Below are 23,421 nucleotides of genomic sequence, written 5' to 3'. Positions count from 1 at the left end.
GACCCTTTGGATTGTATAGCTACTCCCACCAAAAATATGGGCCCTCTATCCTTGGACTAGGCTCAGGTCTGGGTTTAGATTTACTTGATGGACGCCGAATTATTTCTAGAAATAGAGGGATTTTTGTTTGGTACATATTTCCCATTTAATGCAGATAGCTGCTTAAAGAAAATATTTATTGTGCCCAACTCACTCCAGTTCTTGCTATGTGATATTGTTGGCCTCTTGGGTGTAGGGAGGCAAAAGCTGAACTCCTGAAGCTCCATGGCATGAGACAGTTTTGTTTCTTGGATCAAGGAGTTCCAGAGCTGAGAATACGTTTGTTTCCCAGATCAAGGGCAAGCACTGCAGGTGCTCAGGAGTAAAATCCTACAAAGGCTGTGACTCTAAGCACTCCCGCTGCCTGCTCCTGTATATTGAGCCTTAAAGGAATACAGAAACAAACTAAACACGTTTTATTGGGTAGAATTTACACCAAGCTCCTGAGAATTGAGAAAGAGAGTAAATAACATTTTCCTTCTTTATTATGTTGGCTGCCTTTTATGAACTACCTCGTAGAATGTGAGACAAGTACACAATCAAGTTCCAAGTAAATAACATCATTAATTCAAATGGAATAAAGTGTGAAACATGACCCAATCCAAACTATTATATATTTTTTTAAAAATTAGAATGATCTCATGTGAAAGTGACAGGAATGTGCCATAATTTAGAAATAGATGAATCATCCAGTGTTCCCAGGATAACATTTTTATGTGCTGATGAAATCTATGTAATATATCTTCTAAAAAAAATAAACCTTCTGCTCATAAAATACCTTTATTAGAATTTACTGAGTTTGGCAGAAATGGCAGCTAATGTCTGGAGTGCCTATTAAAGTGCAGGTCATTTGTTTGATAGTGATTATAGAGCGTATTATTAAAAAATGTGCATTTGCAAAATGTTAACAATTCTAGCTTTATACAGATCCACATAGAAAATAAAACTTTTAAATTGTGGAGATTATACACCCAGTAAAATATTTATTGTTACACAATGTATTGTTAACTGTGTTGACTACTCTTCAGTAAGGTGCTACATAAATGAAAAATTAACCACTGTAGAATAGAAAATAGTTTAAAGTCCTGAAGTGAGTTCCTTCGCATACAAAATAGCTTTGTCCTGGGCAATGTAATGTGGAAATACTTCAGTGAAGAAGACACCATAGTAGAATACTTGACAGCAAAACAAAACCAAGACCAGCACTAGAATTGCTAAATTAAGGAGCTACATGCAAATGTGGGCCGGTTTGAATTAATGATGTCGAAGGGCGCATGCGGAGTCTGGGGAGATGAGGAAATTTCACTGACATTGTAACTGCATCTCAGCAATCTGAGGCACAAGTGTGCTGCTGTTGTGTTGTGAAATTCGAGAGAGATAATAAACTTCCAGATTAAAATTTCTTTTCATATTTAGAGAATTAAAAAAAATTGATTGCCTTACTCACTCTGTGCTTTAGAAACCTCTCTGGTGAAATCACCCTTCAGTCTGAAATGTTACTGTATAGTGGATTACATTTTTAGTGTTAATCAGAACATTTCACTCAAACAGTAATCTCAGAATTTTTTCTCCTCATTGATTTTGTTTCTTTCTCTCTCAAAAACTCAGTGTTAGCAGACTTCCTTTTAGACTTTTGAGAAATGACGATTTCTCTCTTGTGTATTCTGGGACTGATTTTTAAAAAATAGCTACCTCGCTTAGCTGTCTGTGTTGAACACTTAAGTGGGAGCCAAAAGTACCAAATTTTCATCTTCCTGCTACTGAAGTAGCCGAAGAGATAGTGGTGAGTTAGAATCCAACAGGGAAGGAAATCTCGCTGTCCAGAAATTGCCTAGTTTTGGACGTGTCTTCCCTGTGAGGGCTTAATTAAGTTGCTGAATGTGTTTTCTGAGTTTTTGCCAGAGCACAGTACCTGAAGCACTGACCAAGGTAGCTTGGTTCTTTACTCTTAAGACAAGGTTGGGATTGAGGATTTGCGTAAGATCTTTTGCTCTGAACCTCATTCTCATAGACCTGTCTCATGGTATAAACCTCATTCACATGTGAGCTAGTTAGACAACACTGGAAGCTGAATTAACTTCCGTATAACCTCATTTTTCATTTAGAACATATCAAAACTGTAATCTGGGATCCGTGGGTGGCGCAGCGGTTTAGCCCCTGCCTTTGGCCCAGGGTGCGATCCTGGAGACCCGGGATGGAATCCCACGTCGGGCTCCAGGTGCATGGAGCCTGCTTCTCCCTCTGCCTGTGTCTCTGCCTCTCTCTCTCTGTTGACTATCATAAATTAAAAAAAAAAAAATTACAAAACTGTAATCTAACTGTCCAATATCTTAGAGGACTTGAAAAAATGAGCATTTTCTCTTCTTAGTTCAAAAGGTGTCACCATACTGTAAAAGGGTCTTTATAATGTAAAGATCATCCAGAGTCAAGATAAAGAGTACTTGAGAAAGCATTTTCTTAGCACCTGTTACTTGGAATTAGTTACAGGTATCCTGTTGAGGCTGGACTATGAACTATTTGAGTGCAAGGAACATATTCTAGTTCATTTATATGTGAATGTACCTGGTCCATAGTAGGCATTCAATAAACATTTGTTGAAAGAACAAAGAATGAATGGGTGAATATACATTGCTACCTCCTCCTGTATTCTCCAAGTGAATGTTGTAGTTGAGACTGTTATCGCGGAAGTACAACCTTGAAAGGTAGGGGATTGTGTATTAAACAGCTCATATCTCCTTGTGAGGAAGAATGTAGAATTTGCATTGTCCTAGAAACAGGGTCCAGAGACTTTATGGCCAATGATGCATCTAAACAAAACAATTTCTTTATCCTGGAAACATGTGAAACAGATTGTGGAAAACCTTATTCTAAGATCTTATCAAATTTGGTGTTTTGCCAAATGCTTATCATCTTTAACCATCACTTGATTGTCTTGCAAAGTAAAGATTCTCTTCTCGCTCTTTATAAAGCTTGCAGTTTGCAGTTCAAATGAAACTGATCTACTTATGCTTATCTGGCAACAGGCAAACGTCTGGTAGAAACTATATATATACATTTCCCAAAGGCAAAGCCAGGACCCCCCCCCCCTTTTTTTTTCCTGCTCAAACTGCATTGAACAGAATTGAGGCCCTGGAGGAAATTATCACATTTTAGTCCTTTCAGAATCCTAGAAAGTATACTCTCTCCTTCTCTTTCAAACAAAACAGACATAAAACAACCAAGCAGCGGAAAATCATTTCCTAGGCTCACTACTGGGGTAGACATTCCCAAAAAGGATCCCAATAAATGAAGAAACCAAACTCACATCTGGCCTCTTAATGAACGTGTAAGTTGACGATAAGCTTTTTGATATAATACATTGCATAGAATCAGTGGTTGCTATTCTTCAGCCTGTCCTACAGGGAACAGCATTAGGATTACTTGCTAAAATATCAGTTGTGTGAAGCTTCTGATAAATGCCATTATAAACTACAGACATAGAGACTTAAGTGTAAAGTAAAAAGAAATTGGGATGAGAAGCTAGGTTACTATAATGTTACAAACCCAGTTAATCTTTGTTTTCCATTTATTGAAGAAAGGACTCAGTGAGTCATTGCTTTTGCCCTATGTTAAAAACTTATATTAGGCTTTCCATAGTATGGAGAAAAATATTCCAATTTTGTTAAATAAGGAGCTTGTATTAGATTCACCATGCATGTCTAAATATTTTCTGTAATTTTATGAAATCCCTTAAAAATCTATTGTTTTCCTCTTTCATACAAATGGGCTCTAAGGTAACATTTATCTGTGATATCAGTGTCCAAGGCTAGTTGCTGGAACAGAGTGTGTAATATATTTTTGTTATTGCACTGCATCTGCAACATACCTTTTAAAAAGAAAAAGGCAAACCATGTTCCAAGGAGCTTAGAATGCAATATTGTTTTTAAAAAAGGAAATTAGTGACCAATACACATCTGATACCTTCAGATCACCTTTTTTCAAATATCATAGTGTAACAATGAGGACACAAAATTACTCGTGGAACCAAGCTTTAAGCTTCTGCTTCTACAATAGTCTTTAATCATGTAGAAAAATTATGTTAAAAATGTCCTTCTAATATTGAGTAACAGCTGTGCTTCACATTCTGCTAGTACTAGCAATTCATAAATTAAAATAACTGGCAATTTTGCACTAAATTTATGTCAGCAAATGCCTGGTCAATGTAGGATAGGATGTTAAATCATAAACATTAAAGAAGTTTTCTTAAACAAAAGACCAGCCCCATTAATTTCAATGGTTTAAACAAATGGTTAAATAAACCATTCGGTACATTGTGAGAGACTTGTATTTTTTCTCCTTAAGAAATCTGAACAGATTAGCCTTAACTCACTATTGAAATTACCCTGACTGCTAGATGATAGTCAGAGGGCAACAGTATATCTCAAAATTAGACAAGCCCCCATGTATCCCAGATACAATGCCTCACAGGTTGTGCTTTTAAGAGGCTGCTATGGATAAAAGCAGCCACTGATTTATGTGTTTATTTCTAAATGTGTGGTGTTTACTAGAAGTAATGTACTATTGTGCTCTTTTTGCACAATTCTTTGCTAACATTTATTTTTATAGGAATAATCAGTACACCTCTGACTCTATCTTTTTTGTGATTAGTAGTATAAAGGACAGTATTCCAAAAAGTTTGTACATACAAGTGGACTAATTTTGATGAAAGAGAATAAAATAGATGAGCGTGTGGAGGGTGGAGAGAAACTAATGGAAATACAGCAGAAATGACCTGCTTTGCAAAGACAAATCTTACACAAAGAACCATCCATGAGACAAATTTTGATTAACGTTGAAATCCAAAAATGAGGCAGTCTTCAGTAATTCTGGTTTAAAATGGCACATTAAATTACAGCAGAAGAGGCTTTAGGCTGACTTCAGACTTCTTCAAAGCCACATTCAATGTCAAAAATAAAGGGAGCAATTTCTATAGGGTTCTGAGGAAGTGTATGGCCCAAAATATTAGACTTAGACAAGATAGAAGTCAAGTGAAATGGCAACCAAAAATATTCTCAAACATGTTTCTGTATCTATTCCACAGAGAAAAACAAAATCAAAATTCCCATATTCTCCATAAAGATCTGACGAACACTTCTCTCAAAATTCAAGAGTTAAATAGCTCAAAATGGAGAAGCCCCTTAAAAGAACTGAAATAGAAATTATATGAATAAAATCAATATTTTCTATAATAATTAGAGTTATAAAGGTCAACATAATAAAAACATAATATGTAATTTTAATAGATCTTAAGTATTATAATATGACTAATCAAAAATTTGACAGGTAGAGAGAAACTAGGAGCAAGTATAAATTAAGCTAATATCTACCATCTCTCATAGTTGAGATGAATTGATACTGACCAAAGATGAAACATGTAGTTACAGATGGCAATTTAAATGCTCTGTTTTTCCTGGTTTCTTAGTAGTAGAGAACTTTATTTTGAAATATATTTTTGAAGCAAAGAAATATTTTTTTGAAGTTCAGCAGTCCTTTCTCTTATTTCCTATGAAAGTTTTCTTTGGAAAACTCAAGTAAATACAATGTAATTATTTTGTTTAAAATAGTAGTAATGCTTGATGCTACTTTGAAATATTTTTCTCTTTGTCTACCTCACCACTCACCCATCTAACTTTATAGCAATAGCTCACAGAGTCATTGAATAGGATCATGCCTATAATAGAGAAAGATGAAATTAAAGAAATTTTTTACTTTTTATGTGTAATTTTCTGTTGGGCTTTTTAAAATAAAACAATAAAAGATACAGCGAGTATCATGTTTACTAAACATTAATATAGTCATTCTCTTTTCAAGAGAAAAGATTTTCAAAAGGAAAAATAAAGTAAAAATATATAAAGCCATTCAGTAACACCTCAGTATCAAAGTCCCTTGCTCTTTACACCCCAAGTTGACTCATAACCTACTTTCACTTCATGATAGAGTTCATCTTAATGCACATTCTCCACGGGGATATCGTATTTTGAATTTATGCAGTTTCCTTTTTAATTTATAGATTCATATTGTTATAAAAGTTTTATCATAGTAAGATATACAAAGGATTTAAATGATATAATAAAAGGGAGCAATCTTCCATCTCACCACCTCTCCTCACTTTTAGTCCTGTTACGCAGAGCAATTCCTCTTAACTTTTTTTTTTTTTTTTTTTTTTCCTCTTAACTTTTATTAATTGGGATTTTCTCTCTTATTCCCCTCCTTGCCTTTTTCCTTTTTTTTTCTAGTTTTAGACATGTCTATTGATTTACTTTCATAACAGATGAGAAAATAGTTCATATATACTACTTCTTCCTTTCCTAATTTATGACCAACCTGTATAGTTTTTATCATTATTAATAGTGTCTCCACTGATCTTATCTTTAACCTCAGACAACATAATTCAAAATTTATTTGATCTTAAGTCTTGGTCAGTGTTCACACAGCACTTATGATTCCAAAAGTAGAATTTTCTTCTTCCTCTTCTTATATACTTCCATTTTTATTATGTCTGTCAAAACTATTTGACCTTTATGTTGTCAAAGTTTGTAATTCTATCATTCTGAGTTTTCTTTGCTTGTTTTATTTTTTCTAGTTCTTTTGCATATAAATTCTAGAAGCAGCTTTTCAATTTCCACAGATAAAGCACACTGGATTGGTTTGACTCTATAGATTAATTTTCTCAATGTTGTGCCCAAGATTACGTATCTGAGAAACCACCAAGGAGCCGACACCGATGCAAACACACGAGGGTTTATTTACAAGCTCAAGCTTGGGTCCAAGTATACCCAACAGAGCGGAGCAGGGACTTGGACCCCCGAGGTGGGTTCCAGCTTAGTTTTATGGGCTGGTCTAGGGGACCTCCAGAAGGGGTGGAGGAATTTCTCAAGTTCTGTTTACATTCTGATATGGGGCTTTCAAGGGCATTAAGCTCTGTTCTCATTCTGATATGGGGCTTTCAAGGGCATTAAGCTGTTTTTTTTTTTTTTTTCCTGTAACTGAAGTAAGGTAAAGTTCAGCTCTTATTCACAGGGGCCTGAGATGGCTGTACTTGTGCTAACACTGAATTTAAGGTGGAATGACCTTAATTTTCTCGGCCTCCACACTCAACACTCTTTAGGATAAAGATACATACTTTTTGGTACACATACTCTTAGGAACTGAATAATTTTTTCGAAGGTTTATTTACTTATTTATTTGAGAGAGAGAGCATGAGTAGGAGGGTCGGAGGGAGAGGGAGAAAGAATGTGAAGTCAACTTGGTACTGAGTGTGGAGTCTGACCTGGGACTCAATCCCATGACCCCAAGATCATGACCTGAGCTGAAACCAAGAGTCAGATGCTTAACCATGTATGCCATCCAGGAGCCTCAGGAATTGAATAATTTTTGTGCTAGGGTAGAATTTATTTATTTAATTTTCTAATTGTTTGCTGTTAGCATGAGGAGGGACAAATGATTTTGGAAATTGATCTTGTCTTGTGAACTTGCTAAATTCTCCTTGTTTGTAGATTTCCTTGGATTTTCTATGTGTATATCATACAATGTACAAATAAAAACACTTTTACTTCTTCTTCCTTTCTGATATTTGTATCTTATACATTTTTCTCTTACCTTAACACACGAGCTAGGACCTCTAGTGTAATGGTGAGTAGCAATGGTGATAGCAGAAATATTGGTCATGTTTATGACCTTGCACAGAGTACTCTCAATATTTTATCATTAAATATACTACTGGTTGTAGGCTTTTTGGTAAATATTTTAAAACTAAAATTGAAAAAAACAATTTGTTTTATTTAAGTGGGTTTGGATATTACTTTTTCCTGCATCAGTTGAGACATTTATATTATTTCTTTCATCTATGGTGAATTATACTTATTCATTTTTTAAAGGCTTAACTTAATGTTACATTCATAAAAAAATCTCTCTTGGTCTGATTGATTTATCCATTTTTTGTAGAACTGAAATTGACTGGCTAATATATTTGGGATTTTTGTGACTATGTTCATAAAACAACATGTTTCATACTTTTCTTGTAATTTCTTTGTTGGGGTTTAGTATTAGGCTTATGTGGGTCTCTATTGCAAAGAATTTTGCAAGGGTGGGAATATTTCTTTTCTAAATGTTGATAAAATTCCCCAGTAAAGACCTATTAGTCTATAATTCCTGCCTTCCTACAGGTTACTTGTATATTTTTTAGAATTCCTCTTTACCAGTAGTGTTTTTTGAGGGTGCATCTTTTTTTTTTTTTTTTTTTTTTTACTTTTTTAGTGTTTGTTCTACATTACATTACATAACATATCACAGTCTACAGGTGTTTTCACTGTACCAGTTTGAGTGAAGTATAGAAAACTTATCTCCCTTTACATTCCCTTATACATCTCTGTTCATCATATAGTTGTCTGAAATATTTCCTATAAATACATTCAAGTCACATCAGGTAGTGTTATGATTGTTTGCTTTAACCATCAAGTATAATTTAGAAAATTCAAGAAGAGAAGAGAAACCAAAAATATTTACTCATACTTTTGCTTATAGCGCTCTTGCTTCCTTTCTGGCATTGCAAGGTTCCTCTCTCACTGTTTCCCTTCTGTTTTGTGAACTTCTTCTTTTTTTTGTGTGTGTGAACTTCTTTTAACCATTCTTTTAGGACAGATGGTTCCTGGTGACAGATCCTCTTAGTTTTCCTTCATCTGAGAATTGTTGATTTTTCCTTCATTACTAAAGAATATATTTGATGGGTATAAAGATTCTGGGTTGATAGGTTTTTCTTTCAGCAGTTGAAAAATATTGTGCCACTTTCTTCTGGCTTGTGTGGTTTCTGAGGGGAATCCTCTGTTATTCACATTGCTTTTACCCTGTAAGGTGTCATTTTTCTCTAGCTGCTTTTAAAATATTTTCTTTGTCTTAGTTTTCAGAATTTGATGATGTGTCTCATCATAGGTATCTTTGAATTCATCCTCTTGAGGGTTCTCTCAGCTTCTTGAATCTTTATGTCTTTATCTCTTGCCAAATGTGCTTTCAGCCATTATTTTGTCAAGTATTTTTTCAGCCTCATCCTCTTTCTCTTCCCCCAGTACTCCAATGACACAAAATTTAGATCTTTTGTTATAGTCCCACAGATCCTTGAAGCTGTGTTATTTTTTTCTCTTGTTTAGTTGGGTAAATTCTATTCTACTTTTCCCCCCTGTTCCCTTCAACCTACTGTTGAGCCCATCCTCTGTGCTTTTTATTTCAATTGTTGTATTTGTCAGTTTCAAATTTTCCACTTGATTCTTTATATCTTCTGTTTTTTTTATCTTTTTTTTTATCTTATGTTTTCTTGTTGGATTTTCTTTGTTGAGGCTTTGAATTTTTTACTTGTTTCAAATGTATTTGTAAAAGTTCACTGAAGTTTTATTTTGTTGTTGTTGTTATTTTTTAAAATCATGACTGCCTCAAAAATCTTTGCCAGATAATTCTAACATCCTGTTATGTCACTGCTGGCATCTATTGTTTGTCTTTTTCATTCAGTTTGAGATCTGTTTCGTGTTTGGTATGAGTGATTTTTGATTAGCATCTGTACAATTTTGCACTATGTTCTGAGATTCTAAACCATATCAAAACCTTCTGTTTTACCTGGATTTCTCTAACATCACTCCAGTGGGGCCTGGAGGTGAGGATGGCACTGCCTCATTACTGCCCTGAGGACCTAGAGGTCCACATTCGGTACCGAACCATGGCTGACACTCTTGAGGTGGGAGGTTCCTTGTTAGTATGAGGCAGGCATGGAAAGTTGAGCTCCTTCTGTTGCTTCATTACCATTTGGGCATAGTGAAGATCCTGATTCTACCACAAGGCCTCCTTTGACACCACCCAAGTTGTGGGGGGAACCTCATTACTGCTAGGTACAGGTGAAAATCCAAACTCCCTATTTTACCTTCTCTGTTATCACCCTAGAAGGTGCCTCAGTGCAGCCTCACCCACTATTCAGCTTTGTTTGCATGGATGGGGTTGGGTCCTCTGTGTTTTCTGTGCTCTTTGACTGGAGGAGGGTGGTTACTGTCTTGGTAGACTGGCACTTTCCTGGTTCTTTGGCTAGAGAAAACATTCTCTGTTGTGGCTTTTTTTGTCTATACCTGTTGGTGTTTCCAGGCTGTTGGTTTCTTTAGCCCTAAATCTGGGACATAGGAGACAAAAAAATAAATTAAAATAAAAAAAAACCACCCAAGAAACTCACTAGTATTTTATTCTTGAGTCCTGAAGTTTCAGTTGGTCTGCCCTCTTTTCTTTACCTTTCTTAGTCCCCTTCTACTTAAAGTCCAGGATTTTTTTTAAAGATTTTATTTATTTATTCATGAGAGACAGAAAGGCAGAGACAGAAGCAGGCTCCATGCAGGATGCCTGATGTGGGACTCACCCTGAGGCATCACACCCTGAGCCAAAGGCAGACGCTCAACCACTGAGCCACCCAGGGGTTTCTTGTCCGGGATTTTAAATTGTACTTAGTGAGAATAATATGTAAAAGTAGACCTACTCCATTTTCCCAGATGTTTAACCATCCAATTAATTTTTTAATTTCAAGTTTTATATCCTCTTGTTTTAAAATGTCCATTTCATCCACTTTTGTAGACTCAGTTTCTGTGTTCAAATTCTCCTACTCTTTGTCCACTGTTCATGTGTTCTTCTAACATATTTATGATAGCTATTTTAGTGTTTCTGTCTACTAATTCCAACATCTAAGTCTATTTCTATGACTGTTTTTTTCTGTTGACTAACATTTGCTTTATCTTGCTTCTTCCCATAGCTCTTATTTGTTTATTGTGTGCCAACACAATATTTTTTAAAACCTTACAAACTGAAGAAAATGTTGCTGCTCAAGTGGGAACTTAGTGACTAGGCAACTGGTATAAGAAAATGATCACTTCAATCCAAATGGTAGTTGAAGTAGCTTGAGGTTAGGTTACAGCTTTAGTTAGTTTCAAATTACCTCTTATTTCAAATATTTTCAGGGTGAGGGCTTTCTGCATACATTGCAATCTCTTCCCTCTTGCAAGATCTAAGAACTGTGAGAGCTCTTTTTGCTTTCTAGCCAAAACTCTTGTCTTCCATGATACCCCAGCCAAGCACTCTACAAAAGTCCTGTGTGGAAAAAAAAAATCCACAAGCAGAGAGAATTAGCTACATGTTTGGGGATCCTGTAGATCTAATATGTCAGCCAGGACACAATGTTATTGAATCTCTTGCTTCTCCTTACCTCAGATAGGGGCCTCTGCCTTTTGGCAGGCCTGATTTTTAGCTTGCGTATACCCAGACTTGGCAGAGCATCCAAAGAGGAAAGTAGCAGATGATTCCTATTTACTTAGAAATATCTTTTCCTTCAGATGGAGTTTTTTTAGGCTTCTTTATGTCCACATTTATCCAACAGTGTTAAAAAAAACAGATAACTTGGTTTTTGTATTTTCTCAAATTATAGTAGGAGTAACATAGCAGGTGTGTTGCAAATTTCTGTATCAAAGCTGGATGCTCTAACATGTTTTAGGAGCTTAGTGAATGAAGTCTTTTATACAATTTGCTTATAAATGACTTCTAAAAGTTAAAAACCAATAAATTGTACTTGTATTATTATGGCTATGTAACAATTGTTTACTGAAGAGCTAAGTATGTACTAGGATCTTCTTCTCCCATGATTTAGTATTCCACCCACTTTTACACTCATGAAGAATACTCCTAGGGTCAAGTTCCATGAGCTTTTATACTCCACAAAGTTCTACCATATTTTCAACTTCCCTCTTATGTTGTATGATACATCCAATTAATTTTTCCTAATCCTTTCACTCCTGTCAGCTTTCTAGTTTAGTAGTTAAGCTATAATTCTGGAATTTTCAGTGCTTTTCTGAAATATTTAACAGTCTGACATTGAATACAGTAGGTTTGTTGGAATATATATTCAAATTCCAGGATGCTTTCCTGTATGTGTTTGGTATTTCTTCCTTTTCAAGTAAGGCAGCTTTTATTTTATTAAGGCAATATCTTCCAGATACAACTAGGAACACTAATTAGAATACCTTCTAAGTATTCTTCTATGCTTCAAAATATCTCTTTTTTCCCATGGAGAGGATTCTCTCTCTGTTAATCACTATTTGAGTTTTTATTTTTTGCATAAAATTTTCCCTAATGTTGCATATTCTTCATTTAACTAAAAGACTACCACAAGTCTGACCGTGGACACTGTGGGGCTTGGCAGACACCCCTTACTACGAGGGGGCAAAGAGCTGGCAGGTAAGTTTACAGATCCCTAAATACAAAATATGCATCACTTAATCCTGGGTGCGATCTCTCATATTAGTTACCTTAGTTCTTCTTGCAAAAGATGGTTCAGTTTATTTGAAAAGCATTACTTGAATTTTTTGCCATTTTGTTTTTCTTCATGTGGGCTAAATCCTTCATGCCAGCTGTGTACAGATATAGGAGGGAGACAAGGAAATCAACTGTTTCTTCTACAGACTTTTAATTATTTCCTATTCCTAGTGTTTTAGGTATAGGATTTCCAACTTGCAAGGCCTACTGAGTTTCTGTAGAGAAAAATCTGTTTTAACCTTTGCTGAAAATTTTATAAAGTGTCCTTCACTTTATCCTCATTTTGCCTTATTAGTCAACAGTCCTCAATATGCTTTATGTCATTGTTGTTTGTTTTTTCAGAAGAAATAGTCCTATAGAGCAACTAGATTGATGCATACTTCCTTTACTCCCATTGTTTTTTGGTTTATGCCTTTATATATCCCTTTTGCTTTACTTGAAGTCATGTATGAAGAGAGATAGAAGAGAAACATATATTTACTCTGCCATTTGAAAAATATTTCTTGTTTTTAAAATTCCTCTATATTAAATAATAAAATTAGATTGTAATGATATAGTTTCATCTTGGCTGCAGTCATGTACTACTCTTCATGGAAAGTGAGGAGAAAAAAAACCTTCAGAGACCTTTCTAACTAAAGAACTTATGCTATGTAAAAAGTTTCATCCATTTGTTACAACTATGGGAAACAAAATGAAATTTGCTTGAATGGTGTCTTCTCTTTTCATTTAAAAAAGTATTTTAATGTACTAGACATGAAAAATATACCTTGTGAAATGTACCTTATGAAAAAAAATTTAAAAGAAACACTTAGATGGAATTAGTGGTATTATCCTAAATCAAGTATATACTCATTTCTTTAATTAAAATTAATATTGTACCAAAGAGCTAGAGACCATTAGAGGCTGGTAAATTATTCAGTGCCCAGCTGAGTCTGCTGAGATGGAAATATGAAAGAAAAAGACAAATTAGTAAATAGAATTTTCTAATTACTATCTTCATTATGCATTTTTGCTATAAGATCATGACTTATGGTCTTTTCAGGTCTATGTAAGAAAATAAGACATGTCAGCAGCCTTAAAAAACAAAGGCTATGTCATATTTCAAAAACAAAGAAGTCTATGAGTAGGAAGTTTCTAGGCTTGGTGAATTCTATAGGCCATTAAAGTCTTTAAGAACTCCTATTCTTTCCATCTTTCCAATCTGTCTTCTTCAGCATATAAGCTTATCTTCCCTCATGGGGAAAAGTTTCTGTCATCACATCACTGACAATGGCCAGTAGAAGATGAGCTATTTGTTGTGCAGCACATTTGGTTTCCTAATCTAGCTTTTCAACATTCATGAATAAGAGAAATGGAAAGGGCACGTGTCAGAGTGTGAGTGAGAAGCTTGAGACAAGCATCCCTATTCTCATATGTGTATGGGAATGTGCAGTATTAACAAGGAGAAACATTTTTTTTTCTTTGTACACAGAACAGCCATCTGCGCACCTGGGCATTGAAGGCTCCAGAGAGGTCTCTGCCATCTTTGGTCTTTCAAGAATGTTTAAGGCATCAGCAATGACTGCTTCTTGATGTAGAGTAAGATATTCAGGTCCGAGTAGGAAATAGGGCATAATGAATAAAACTAATGTGTGAATACTAGAACAAGAAGTGAAGAATCTTAATGCTAACAATATATCAGAGGCATTGGCAACAGGCAGCACTAGATGTTCATGAAAGCAAAGGGAAGAAAATGGCAGATGTCACACAAAAAGGCTGATGGCTCACTTTTGAGTAGATGTGAAGAAGGATTTCAAGATTTCTTCTTGTGAGAACTGAGGTCTGAATTACAAGTGAAATGGAGGTCATACCCATCATAAAGATGAGGAAATCTCTGGTATCTTGTATCTCCTGGGTGAAGATTTTTCTTTCTCCCTTTTGTGAATTTTTATCAATATACTTTTACATGGACCATGTAGCAGAATGAATACCTAATCAGTTTTTACACATTTTTTGTATTATTAAGTAGTTTGTAATTTCAGTTTTATTTTTATTTTTTAAAGATTTTATTTAGTTAGTTATTTTTAGAGAGAGAGAATGAGTGCAAGTGAGAGGAGGGGCAGAAGGAAAGAGAGAGAATCTCAAGCAGACTCTGCATGGAGCATGGTGCCCGATACAGAACTTGATCTTACCACTCTGAGATCATGACCTGAGCCGAAACCAAGAGTTGATCCTTAATGGACTGAGCCATGCAGGCACCCCTCGTAATGTCAGGTTTAAATAGGAAGTTTTAAGTAATGAGGGACCAGGTAGCTGGAGATGAGGACATGAACAGCCTCAGCTTGTAGATAAAACAAAGTGGATATGACTTAGGGACAAACAGGGCTAGGCAGGACTAGGTAGGGGGCCACGGAATTAAGCTCATAGAAATCCCCAAAATGCTGAGGTGTAAGGAAACCAGAGATAAGGGAGCAAGCCAGACCACTCTGCCCTAAGGTGTTGGTGGGGAGAGTGTCTTGTTACAACAGCTACTTGTGACCAACAAAGAATAACCAGACCCCAAAGAAGAAGTAAGCCATTAAAGATGTTATCAATAGTCCTTACTCAATGGTGATGTCAATAGATAATGTTAAAAGGATTTAGGTTCCCTGATTAGGCTCTCAATAAAAGACCAACCCTGCAAGCCCTCAATGGCAACCCTGTTGGGACCCCCTCACTCCTCAGAGCTTTCTCTTATCTTTACTTAATAAATTCCTATCACTTTACTCACTGTTCTGGGTCCGCGAGATTCATTCTTCCACTCTGTGAGACAAGAACCAACTCTCCCATATCAGATAGGCCAAAAAAAGATGGAGGGGTATGAATTTCCCCACTTACGGTGTTCTGTCTTCTATGGAAATGGTCTTAGTGAAAAGGGTGGGGCCTCAGTAGCCTTGTCTACACTCCTTGTTCCTATACTCCTTGATATGCAAGGATAGATAATTGACCCATACTTGAAACCCAAAGGCAGAGAAACGGAATCTGAAAGTCATTGGGATTGAATCATATTAATGCCAGTGCCAAGTGACAGACTAAGCATCTGCTTAAAGTACCAGCAATGCAGAGGTAGTGAAAAAATGGAAAAATGTGTGATATTGCAAATCAAAGTCAATCAAAATATTAAATATTTGAAATTTTTATATTTCCAAAAATTAAGGTAGTAACAAGAAAAATGAGAATTTTATTGAGCTTCTTTAAGCTCTGTTACTGATAAGGATCTATGGGTCAATACATAGATGTGTAGTAAAACTATATAAGTTTTAAATTATATATAGGGAAGGCAGTGCCTTATATTTTTTAGAGCTTTAAGTCCCCACAGCCATCGTGATCCCTCTACTTTGTATGAGATCATTCTTTTTCCTTTGATTTTTTGAGCTCAACAAGCATTCTTTGAAAAATCAAAGTTTCTTTTTGTTAAGGTCCCAGAGTGCAGTTATTTAGACTATGAAATTAAAAGTAAGGAAACATAGATATACTTGTTCGATGTCCTACAGTTTACAAAGTGCTTTCATACCACTTATTTTAAAATCCTATCAGGAATCTCAGGAGAGGGGATCCCTGGGTGGCGCAGCGGTTTAGCGCCTGCCTTTGGTCCAGGGCGCGATCCTGGAAACCTGGGATCGAATCCCACGTCGGGCTCCCGGTGCATGGAGCCTGCTTCTCCCTCTGCCTATGTCTCTGCCTCTCTCTCTCTCCCCCATCCTCTCTCTCTGTGTGACTATCATAAATAAATAAAAATTTAATAAATAAAAAAAAATTTAAAAAAAGGAATCTCAGGAGATACAGATATTATTATTAACTTTGCTGTACAGATGAATTAAATGGATACTTTAAATACCAGTAATCACATGACTAATAAACTATAGAGCCTATGGTATAAAACTTGTCCCTTATTCTCTCTTGTCACATTAAACCAGCTGGCTTGAGAAATGGATTAAAAGTAAAGAATATAGATACATAAAGGAAAAAAAGATATGCATACTGGAGTCCAATTCAGATGAAGCTAAAAATCTGATATTGTAATTAAGTTAATTGGAGTTCATTGCTGTTCGCAACCAAAAGAATTTCTGAAAATAAAATAAAATAAAATAAAATAATAAAATAAAATAAAATAAAATAAAATAAATTAAAATAATGCTAAATAGATCTAATGAACAGTTTTTTGGTAAACTTGCATCTAATATTTATTAACATGTTTCTCAACAACAGAGAGTATCCAGAATGACGCCAATATAATACTTTAGTAATGCTAAACATTACATAAATTTTGGTGTTGGAACCCACAAGCCCAGCTGGTGTTTGCTTGTCTCAGGAGAAGGTTTTGATAGAGGAATGAGAAATACTTTGAGAGGTGCATATATGATTGGTGGTGAGAATGGGCCTCCATATCTTCAATTTACATAACACAGCCTGTTGGTTGTTTTGTGATTTTAAATAACAGACCTCATCTAATGCGTATAATATTTGTTGACTTTATTTTTTAAAGATTTATTTAAAAATAAAAATTAAAAAATAAAGACTTATTTATTTATTTGAGAGAGATAATGTGTGGTGGAGGTGCAGAGGAGAAAGAGTCTTATGCAGACCGCAGGCTGACTGTGGAGCCCGACTCCAGGCTCAATCTCATGACTCTGGGATCATGACTGAGCGGAAACCAAGAGTAGTAGGATGCTTAACTAATTGTGCCATCCAGGTGCCCCTAGGCATTATATTTTGGCAAATGTACCAATGTTTCATTTTTTTTTTAATTACAAATTATTCAATGTTCCTCTACATTCTCTCTCAGCACTGCACTACAACCGCAAACCCATAAACAAATTGACTGTTTTGACTGGAGGGGTAAGAGTGAGGTAGGTAGGCAACTGTAAGTGAGAATAAGAGATATAAAAAATCAGTAGTCCCATTTGGTCATGTCTGTTCCATCTAAGCGACTACAAACAGCCGTTCCAAAAGGTAAAACCTAATTTGTGGAGAGTTTGCCTTCCTCTGTATCTGGGATGCCTCCTTTAATTTTCAGTAACCTCATTTGCAAGAATTGAGTATCACACCTTTTCTTATATCATCCAAAACATAATATAGTGGAAACACATCACAAATAACCCTAAATAATTATTACCTTCTTCTTTCTTCCTAGGAAACCTCTTCCTGCTGCTAATAATGCAAACTGCTTCTGATTTATAGCTTCAAATACTTTAGGTAATACCAATAACTTTAGGGTCAGTAGTGCCTGCAGAGCATAGCCTTGTTAATCAGTCAAAATGATTTCATGTGTTTTCTTAGAAGCATCAGAAAGGGCAAAGGATTTATGGGTGATATCATTTTATGTGCCACTGTGGTGTACAATATTGTCATCATGTGTTAAAACCAGCAATGGTCTTCATTGATTTTAATCATAGTCATAACCACCTCATTCTCTCCGGGGGCCCCTCCCCATAAAAAAGATAAAAGAAATCTGAAGACATTTTATATGACAACTTAAAATACTTTTAGTCATTATAACTTTTTAAATGCTTTCATAGTCAGCCAAGATAAAGTGCCACTTCTCACAGATCATATGTCTTTCTCACTAAAATTCCAACTAGAGACACTTAAGGCTATTGAAATGAGAGCATTTTAAATGTGGACGGGGCTTAATAAATAACCACCTCTGAAGAGACTTATTTGCCTCATTTTTCCAGGAGTATTTTGTTTGTGTAATTTTATTCAAGAAAGAGCTTACATTTTACATGGTGATTCATTCACACATCAAAAATTCAATAAAAATCTTATAGCCAAAAAGATAGACTTACAGCAAAGGAGCAAAAGAAAGATAAGCTTAAATTGAAACATGTCAGAGTAGATCAGCTGCCCTTCCATCACCCTTCCAGTGAGCCAGATTCGCCTCTCTGGTAAGGTTGCTTTAGGAAAGGAGAAAGGCCCTCATCTACAGTTGTCTCAGTATAAGGGGAAGGCATTAATTAATTCATTTAACCAATCAATCATTTGTTCTTTTCACTCTTTCAACATTTAGCCAAACAAATATTCTATGGGATCACATCTGCATGCCTAGCACAGTATTAAGGTAAGATGCCAGAGGCTTCCATTCCAAGATTTTATGGCCTACTGGGGAAGATAGATACAAAAAATAGCAACTTAATATCTGCAAATGACTAGTACCCCAGAAGAGGTAGTGGTTACCTCTGCTGGTGATTAGTAGGTGGTAACAGGATCAGGTTTCACAGTAAAGCCTTTCCAGGGAAAGTTGTATTATTTACTGCAATATTCTCAGCCCCTGGCCTACCATCAAGTACATAGCAGGCAATTGTAGTTGCCAGAGGTACAATAGCTTTCTGCCTCACAGAGATTCCTTTGGTAGTCAAGTCATACAATTCTCCTACCTTAACTTCCACCATCTACTACTTCTTTCTTAGCTGAGTGATCCAAATGAATAAACATTTTACTCCTATTGGGCTGATCATAATACACTATTCACTGCTTAGTTCAAGAAGCACATGACCCAAGTTGGATAAACTAGGATTCTTCTCTGTTACTCACTTATTCTTTTTTAACTTTAGTTGGAAGAAGAAAGCCTTTCCTTTGGATTCTCACAGCCCATACCTAGCACCTAACAGAGATATATATTTAGTGGATTCTCAATATGTATTTGTTGAAAAAATGATTATATGGTGAGGAAGCTGTTAGAGGGTGAATGTGGAACTTCACGTAATTCATTTCACCACCTCATGAAGAAGCCCATTCTAGGAAAAGGATGTTGAGAGATAGAGAAGGAAAGAGAGAGAGAGAGAGAGTCTCAAAGGCACCTATAAGGCCAGGTCTGTCATCTTCAATACCCTCTCAACTTCTTGCCTCCCCCACTAACATGTTTCAATAAACTAATTCAAGTTATTGGCATCTGGGAGAGTCCTAACATATTATTCAATAACTTGTTGAAAAATTGGCTGATGATCGGATGAATTAATTAATGAACAGATGAAGCCTATCTCTGCAGAGGGCACAGTGACCCCAAAACAAGCAGGTGTGCCATAGTATGGCATGCTAAATATGGTATTTTAGCCATAGCAGATTTTTACCTTCTATGTGTATTGCAGGAGCTAGAAAGGAATAAATAATACTTCCCAAACTTCCTTGAAGCTAGAAGTCTGTTTATGAGTTAGATTTCAGTCAATGAATGACATACAGGCATGTGAGGTTTAAAAAGTGTGTGATTAAAAAATAAATAAATAATAAATTTGTTTATTATAAATAAATTAATTATTTTTTTAAAAAGTGTGTGATTGGGCATGTTGTTGCTTCTCTTTGTCCTGGTAGTTAGGTGGGGAGAAATACATTCTCTGATTTTCTGAGTCTGGTCATAAGCTTTCTGGGTGTGAGACAGCCATGGTGATGCAGGAGTAGTAGGTGGTTCCTTAAACTGACTCACAGGTGCAAGTGGGACACACTTACAATTCTGCAGTCTGATGGGTTCTCCTGAATTTCTTTCCTCTGGTCATTCCTACTGTTGCAAACTGCAAACTGAGTTCCTTTCTGTTAAAACATCTAGAAACTACATTAAAAATTCAGACTGATGGGCATAATATAAACAGGGATTATAAAAGGTCATGTGAGTTTCTGGAGGTGGGGAGGCAACATCATTCCCCAGGGGACATTTGGCAACATGTGGAGACTTGGTTTTTGGTTTTTTTTGTTTGTTTGTTTTTTTGTTTTTTTTTTCCATTAATCAGGAGAGGCTACTAGTATCTGGCATCTAAGGAGTAAAGATGAAGGATACTGCTAAGTATCCTATAATGCACAAGATGCAGGCCACACAATAAAATTATCCTGCACTAAATATCAATATAGTAAGGTTGAGAAATCCTGGACAAAAGTAGAATTTCAACAGGTTGTAGTTAGAGGCTTTTTATTATATAGCAGGACCAGATCCTAAAAAGTCACATATGGTATTCAAGAGTGTGAAAGATCTCTTTCCGACATCTTCCTGTTGGCCTTTTACCAAGTTTGGGAGGCTGAAAGCTCTAAATTTTTGCATTTTAGTGTGTAAAACTGAAAAGATTGCACTATCATGAATTTTTGCTATAAAGACTAGTTCCATAGAATTTTTCTCAGCCTTGAGACCAGTAACAGCCATTCACCTTAGTAAAAACTGCTTATAGGTGTTACATATTACAGTCTAATCATTGCATGGCGACAAATGTCTCTAATCTGGAAGACCTATGGAGAAAGTTCATATATACTATCACTTTGGGAGTTGTTTGGAATTGTTATAGACATTTAGTAAACAATCTATGAAAGGACATTAATTTTAGCTCTTATCACGTGGGTACAATTTCTGAAAAGTAAGTGGTTTAAAGCATACAAAACTAACAAAAACAAAAAATAGAAGACAGCATAAAATACCTCCTACGTATTTATAGTTTTTAGTGAACAGAGATGAGCAAAATCTTGACAGAATATGAGACCGTCCTGATTGTTTATCATGGAAATAATTCAAGGGTTAAAAGATAGCTTCCCTTTGATAATCTGCAATCTCTGATCCTACTAAGGGGAATACAGAATGATGCCAGCAGAGAAGAAACAGGACAGTTGGGATCAAGAGATTTAAGAAGCAACAAATAACAAATAAAAAATAAAAAAGAGCATATCAAAAGTGAACTCTTAAATATTCATTTTGAATGACTGAGTTCACAGTGCTTTTCTGTGTGGTGCAGATGGCTCAGGGATTCAGGGCAAACAAAGCAACAATTTCTGTATACTCGCAGCTACTCAGCCATAATAGCCAGAGGCCCCAAACTCCAGGGCTTTGAGATGATTCAACCAAGTCCCTTTACCTGCCAAATTCCACTGGATCTATGCAGCCTCCATCATAATAACAAGGGTGAAAGGATAGAAGAAAACCTGAGCTGTCTTTGCTTTAACATCCACATAACATTTATCACTGGGGAATGACCTTTAAATTCCAATTACAGGTTCATTTATGATGGAAAAATGTTTTTGAAGGAGAGAAGAGACATACAAAATTTCTTAGTTTGATCCAAAATTCAAATTAAAAAAAATTAGACAACTGGAAGATTGTACACATTTTAATCAAGCTGAAATTGTTAACTGATTACAGGGAATGGTCTGAGATGTTTAACTCTAAGAAGCAACCTGTTTCTTTGTTAGACACAGGGGTATGACCTCATCACACAGAGCTTATTCTCTGCATAATGGCTTGGAGAAAAGAAAGAGGTAAACTGCATCATCTTTCTGCCTGTCTTAGTGTCAGGGGAGAGCTAATACTCATATGGTATAATAAAAAAACAGTATTAAACTGCATCTTTGAACAATCAAAAACAATACACAAAATGGAATTCAAATAAAAGACTAACAGCATTTTCTGTAACAGGAGATAACTTTACCATTTACAATATATTAGAATGGTACATCAGACTTTTTATTTCACAGGGGTTTTATTGAGTGCCTATCATGTGCCATGCACTGTTAGGTGCTCCAGAAACATGCAGAAGTTAGTAAGAGAATGCCTTTGTTCCAAGTCTAATAGATAAGACCAAATCAGAAACAATACAGCAGTCCCCCTCTTATCTGCAGGAGTATGTTCCAAGACTTCTAGTGGATGCCTGAACCACAATTAGTACTGAACCCAATATATTCTATGTTTTTCCTATATATACATATCTATGATAAAATTTAATTTATAGGCACAATAAGAGATTAACAATAATCAAATAATGCAATTATAACAATATATTCTAATAAAAGCTGTGTGAATGTGGTATCTCAAAATATACTGTATTCACCTTCCTTCTTATGATGATGTGAGATGATAAAGTGCTTAAGTGATGAGATGAAGTGAGGTGAATGATCTAGGCATTAGGATGTAGAGTTAGGCCACTTTGACCTTCTGACCACATGTCAGAAGGAGGAGCATTTGCTCCCAGACCACATTTGACTGCAGATAACTGAAACCACGAAAAGTGAAACCATGGGTAAGAAGAGACTACTGTCTAATAAAAGTCTGTAGGCAGCATATATTGAAGAGTTTCAAGCAAAATTTCAGAGACCATAATGCCATGAGTTGAAAGATGTCAGGGAAGGTTTGATGGAGCGAGAGATATGAAAGGAATCTTGAAGAACTGTAAGAATTTGAACTGACAGAAATGAAGAGAACGTTTTGTTGAAAGAAGTCAGTAATACCAAAAGAAGCCAAAAAAGCAGATGGGTGTGTGCATGAATCAGTATATAGTGTGGCTTACTTGGAACTAATGAAATATGTAGGGACCTCATACAAAATATGTCTGGAAGGATTAAATCAAAGACACATGGACTTCTAGAGCTATGGCAAACTTTAGGAAACTATAGTTTAACTTTTTCATCCTACAGTTGAGATAGCAAAGACTTAGAAAAGATGAAATTATTTATGCAAGGTGATATGCCAGGGAGATGACACAAAATGGATTTGTGTCTCCTAAATGTCTACTCCCATTTTTGTTTCTTCTTTTTTTTTTTTTTTTCTTTCCCTCTGATTTTTGTTTCTGTGCCAACTACAGGGTAATCTGGGTATCTGGATGTTCTTAAATACTGAGATAAGAAGGTTGTACTAATTACTTTCATTTGGTAAATCTTAAAGAGACACTAAAGATCTTTGATAATAGAAATGACATCATTGAGGATGAATCTGGGGAAATAGAGAAAGGAGATCAGAAGAAACGTTTTGTAGAGATGAAAAGAACAGATTAAAAAACAAAAACCCAAGATAACTTTTCACAGGTCTACTTAGCCTGTGCATAGACATAAAAATCACCTTTTATATATTTCTTTAATTTAGCTTTAACCAGCCTTAAGCATAGCTTTAAGAGTATGCATTGGTATACGTTTTGCAGAAATCAAAGATATTTAAATAGACAATGCATAACCCAATTGGTTATGAAGGTTTTGCTTGAATATATCACAGTTTTCGTAATTCCTGATTTAGTCATAAGCATATAAAAACCTTGGGTAAACAAA

General features: G+C 35.6%; 1 long non-coding RNA gene across 1 annotated transcript in view; it reads left to right on the top strand.

The window, feature by feature from the left end:
• LOC140638013 (uncharacterized) overlaps positions 1–23,421 on the top strand; it is a 481,686-nt gene that overhangs the window by 234,801 nt on the left and 223,464 nt on the right. The window contains exons 10-11 of the long non-coding RNA XR_012035131.1: positions 17,555–17,616; positions 18,431–18,481. This is a non-coding gene — a long non-coding RNA (uncharacterized lncRNA). The remainder of the gene's footprint in view (positions 1–17,554; positions 17,617–18,430; positions 18,482–23,421) is intronic.

This window comes from Canis lupus, chromosome 8 (genome assembly GCF_048164855.1).
Source record: "Canis lupus baileyi chromosome 8, mCanLup2.hap1, whole genome shotgun sequence".
NCBI classification, from domain to species: Eukaryota; Metazoa; Chordata; class Mammalia; order Carnivora; family Canidae; genus Canis; species Canis lupus.
Note: the sequence above shows the minus strand (reverse complement) of the source record. Positions and strands in the feature narration are given on the sequence as shown.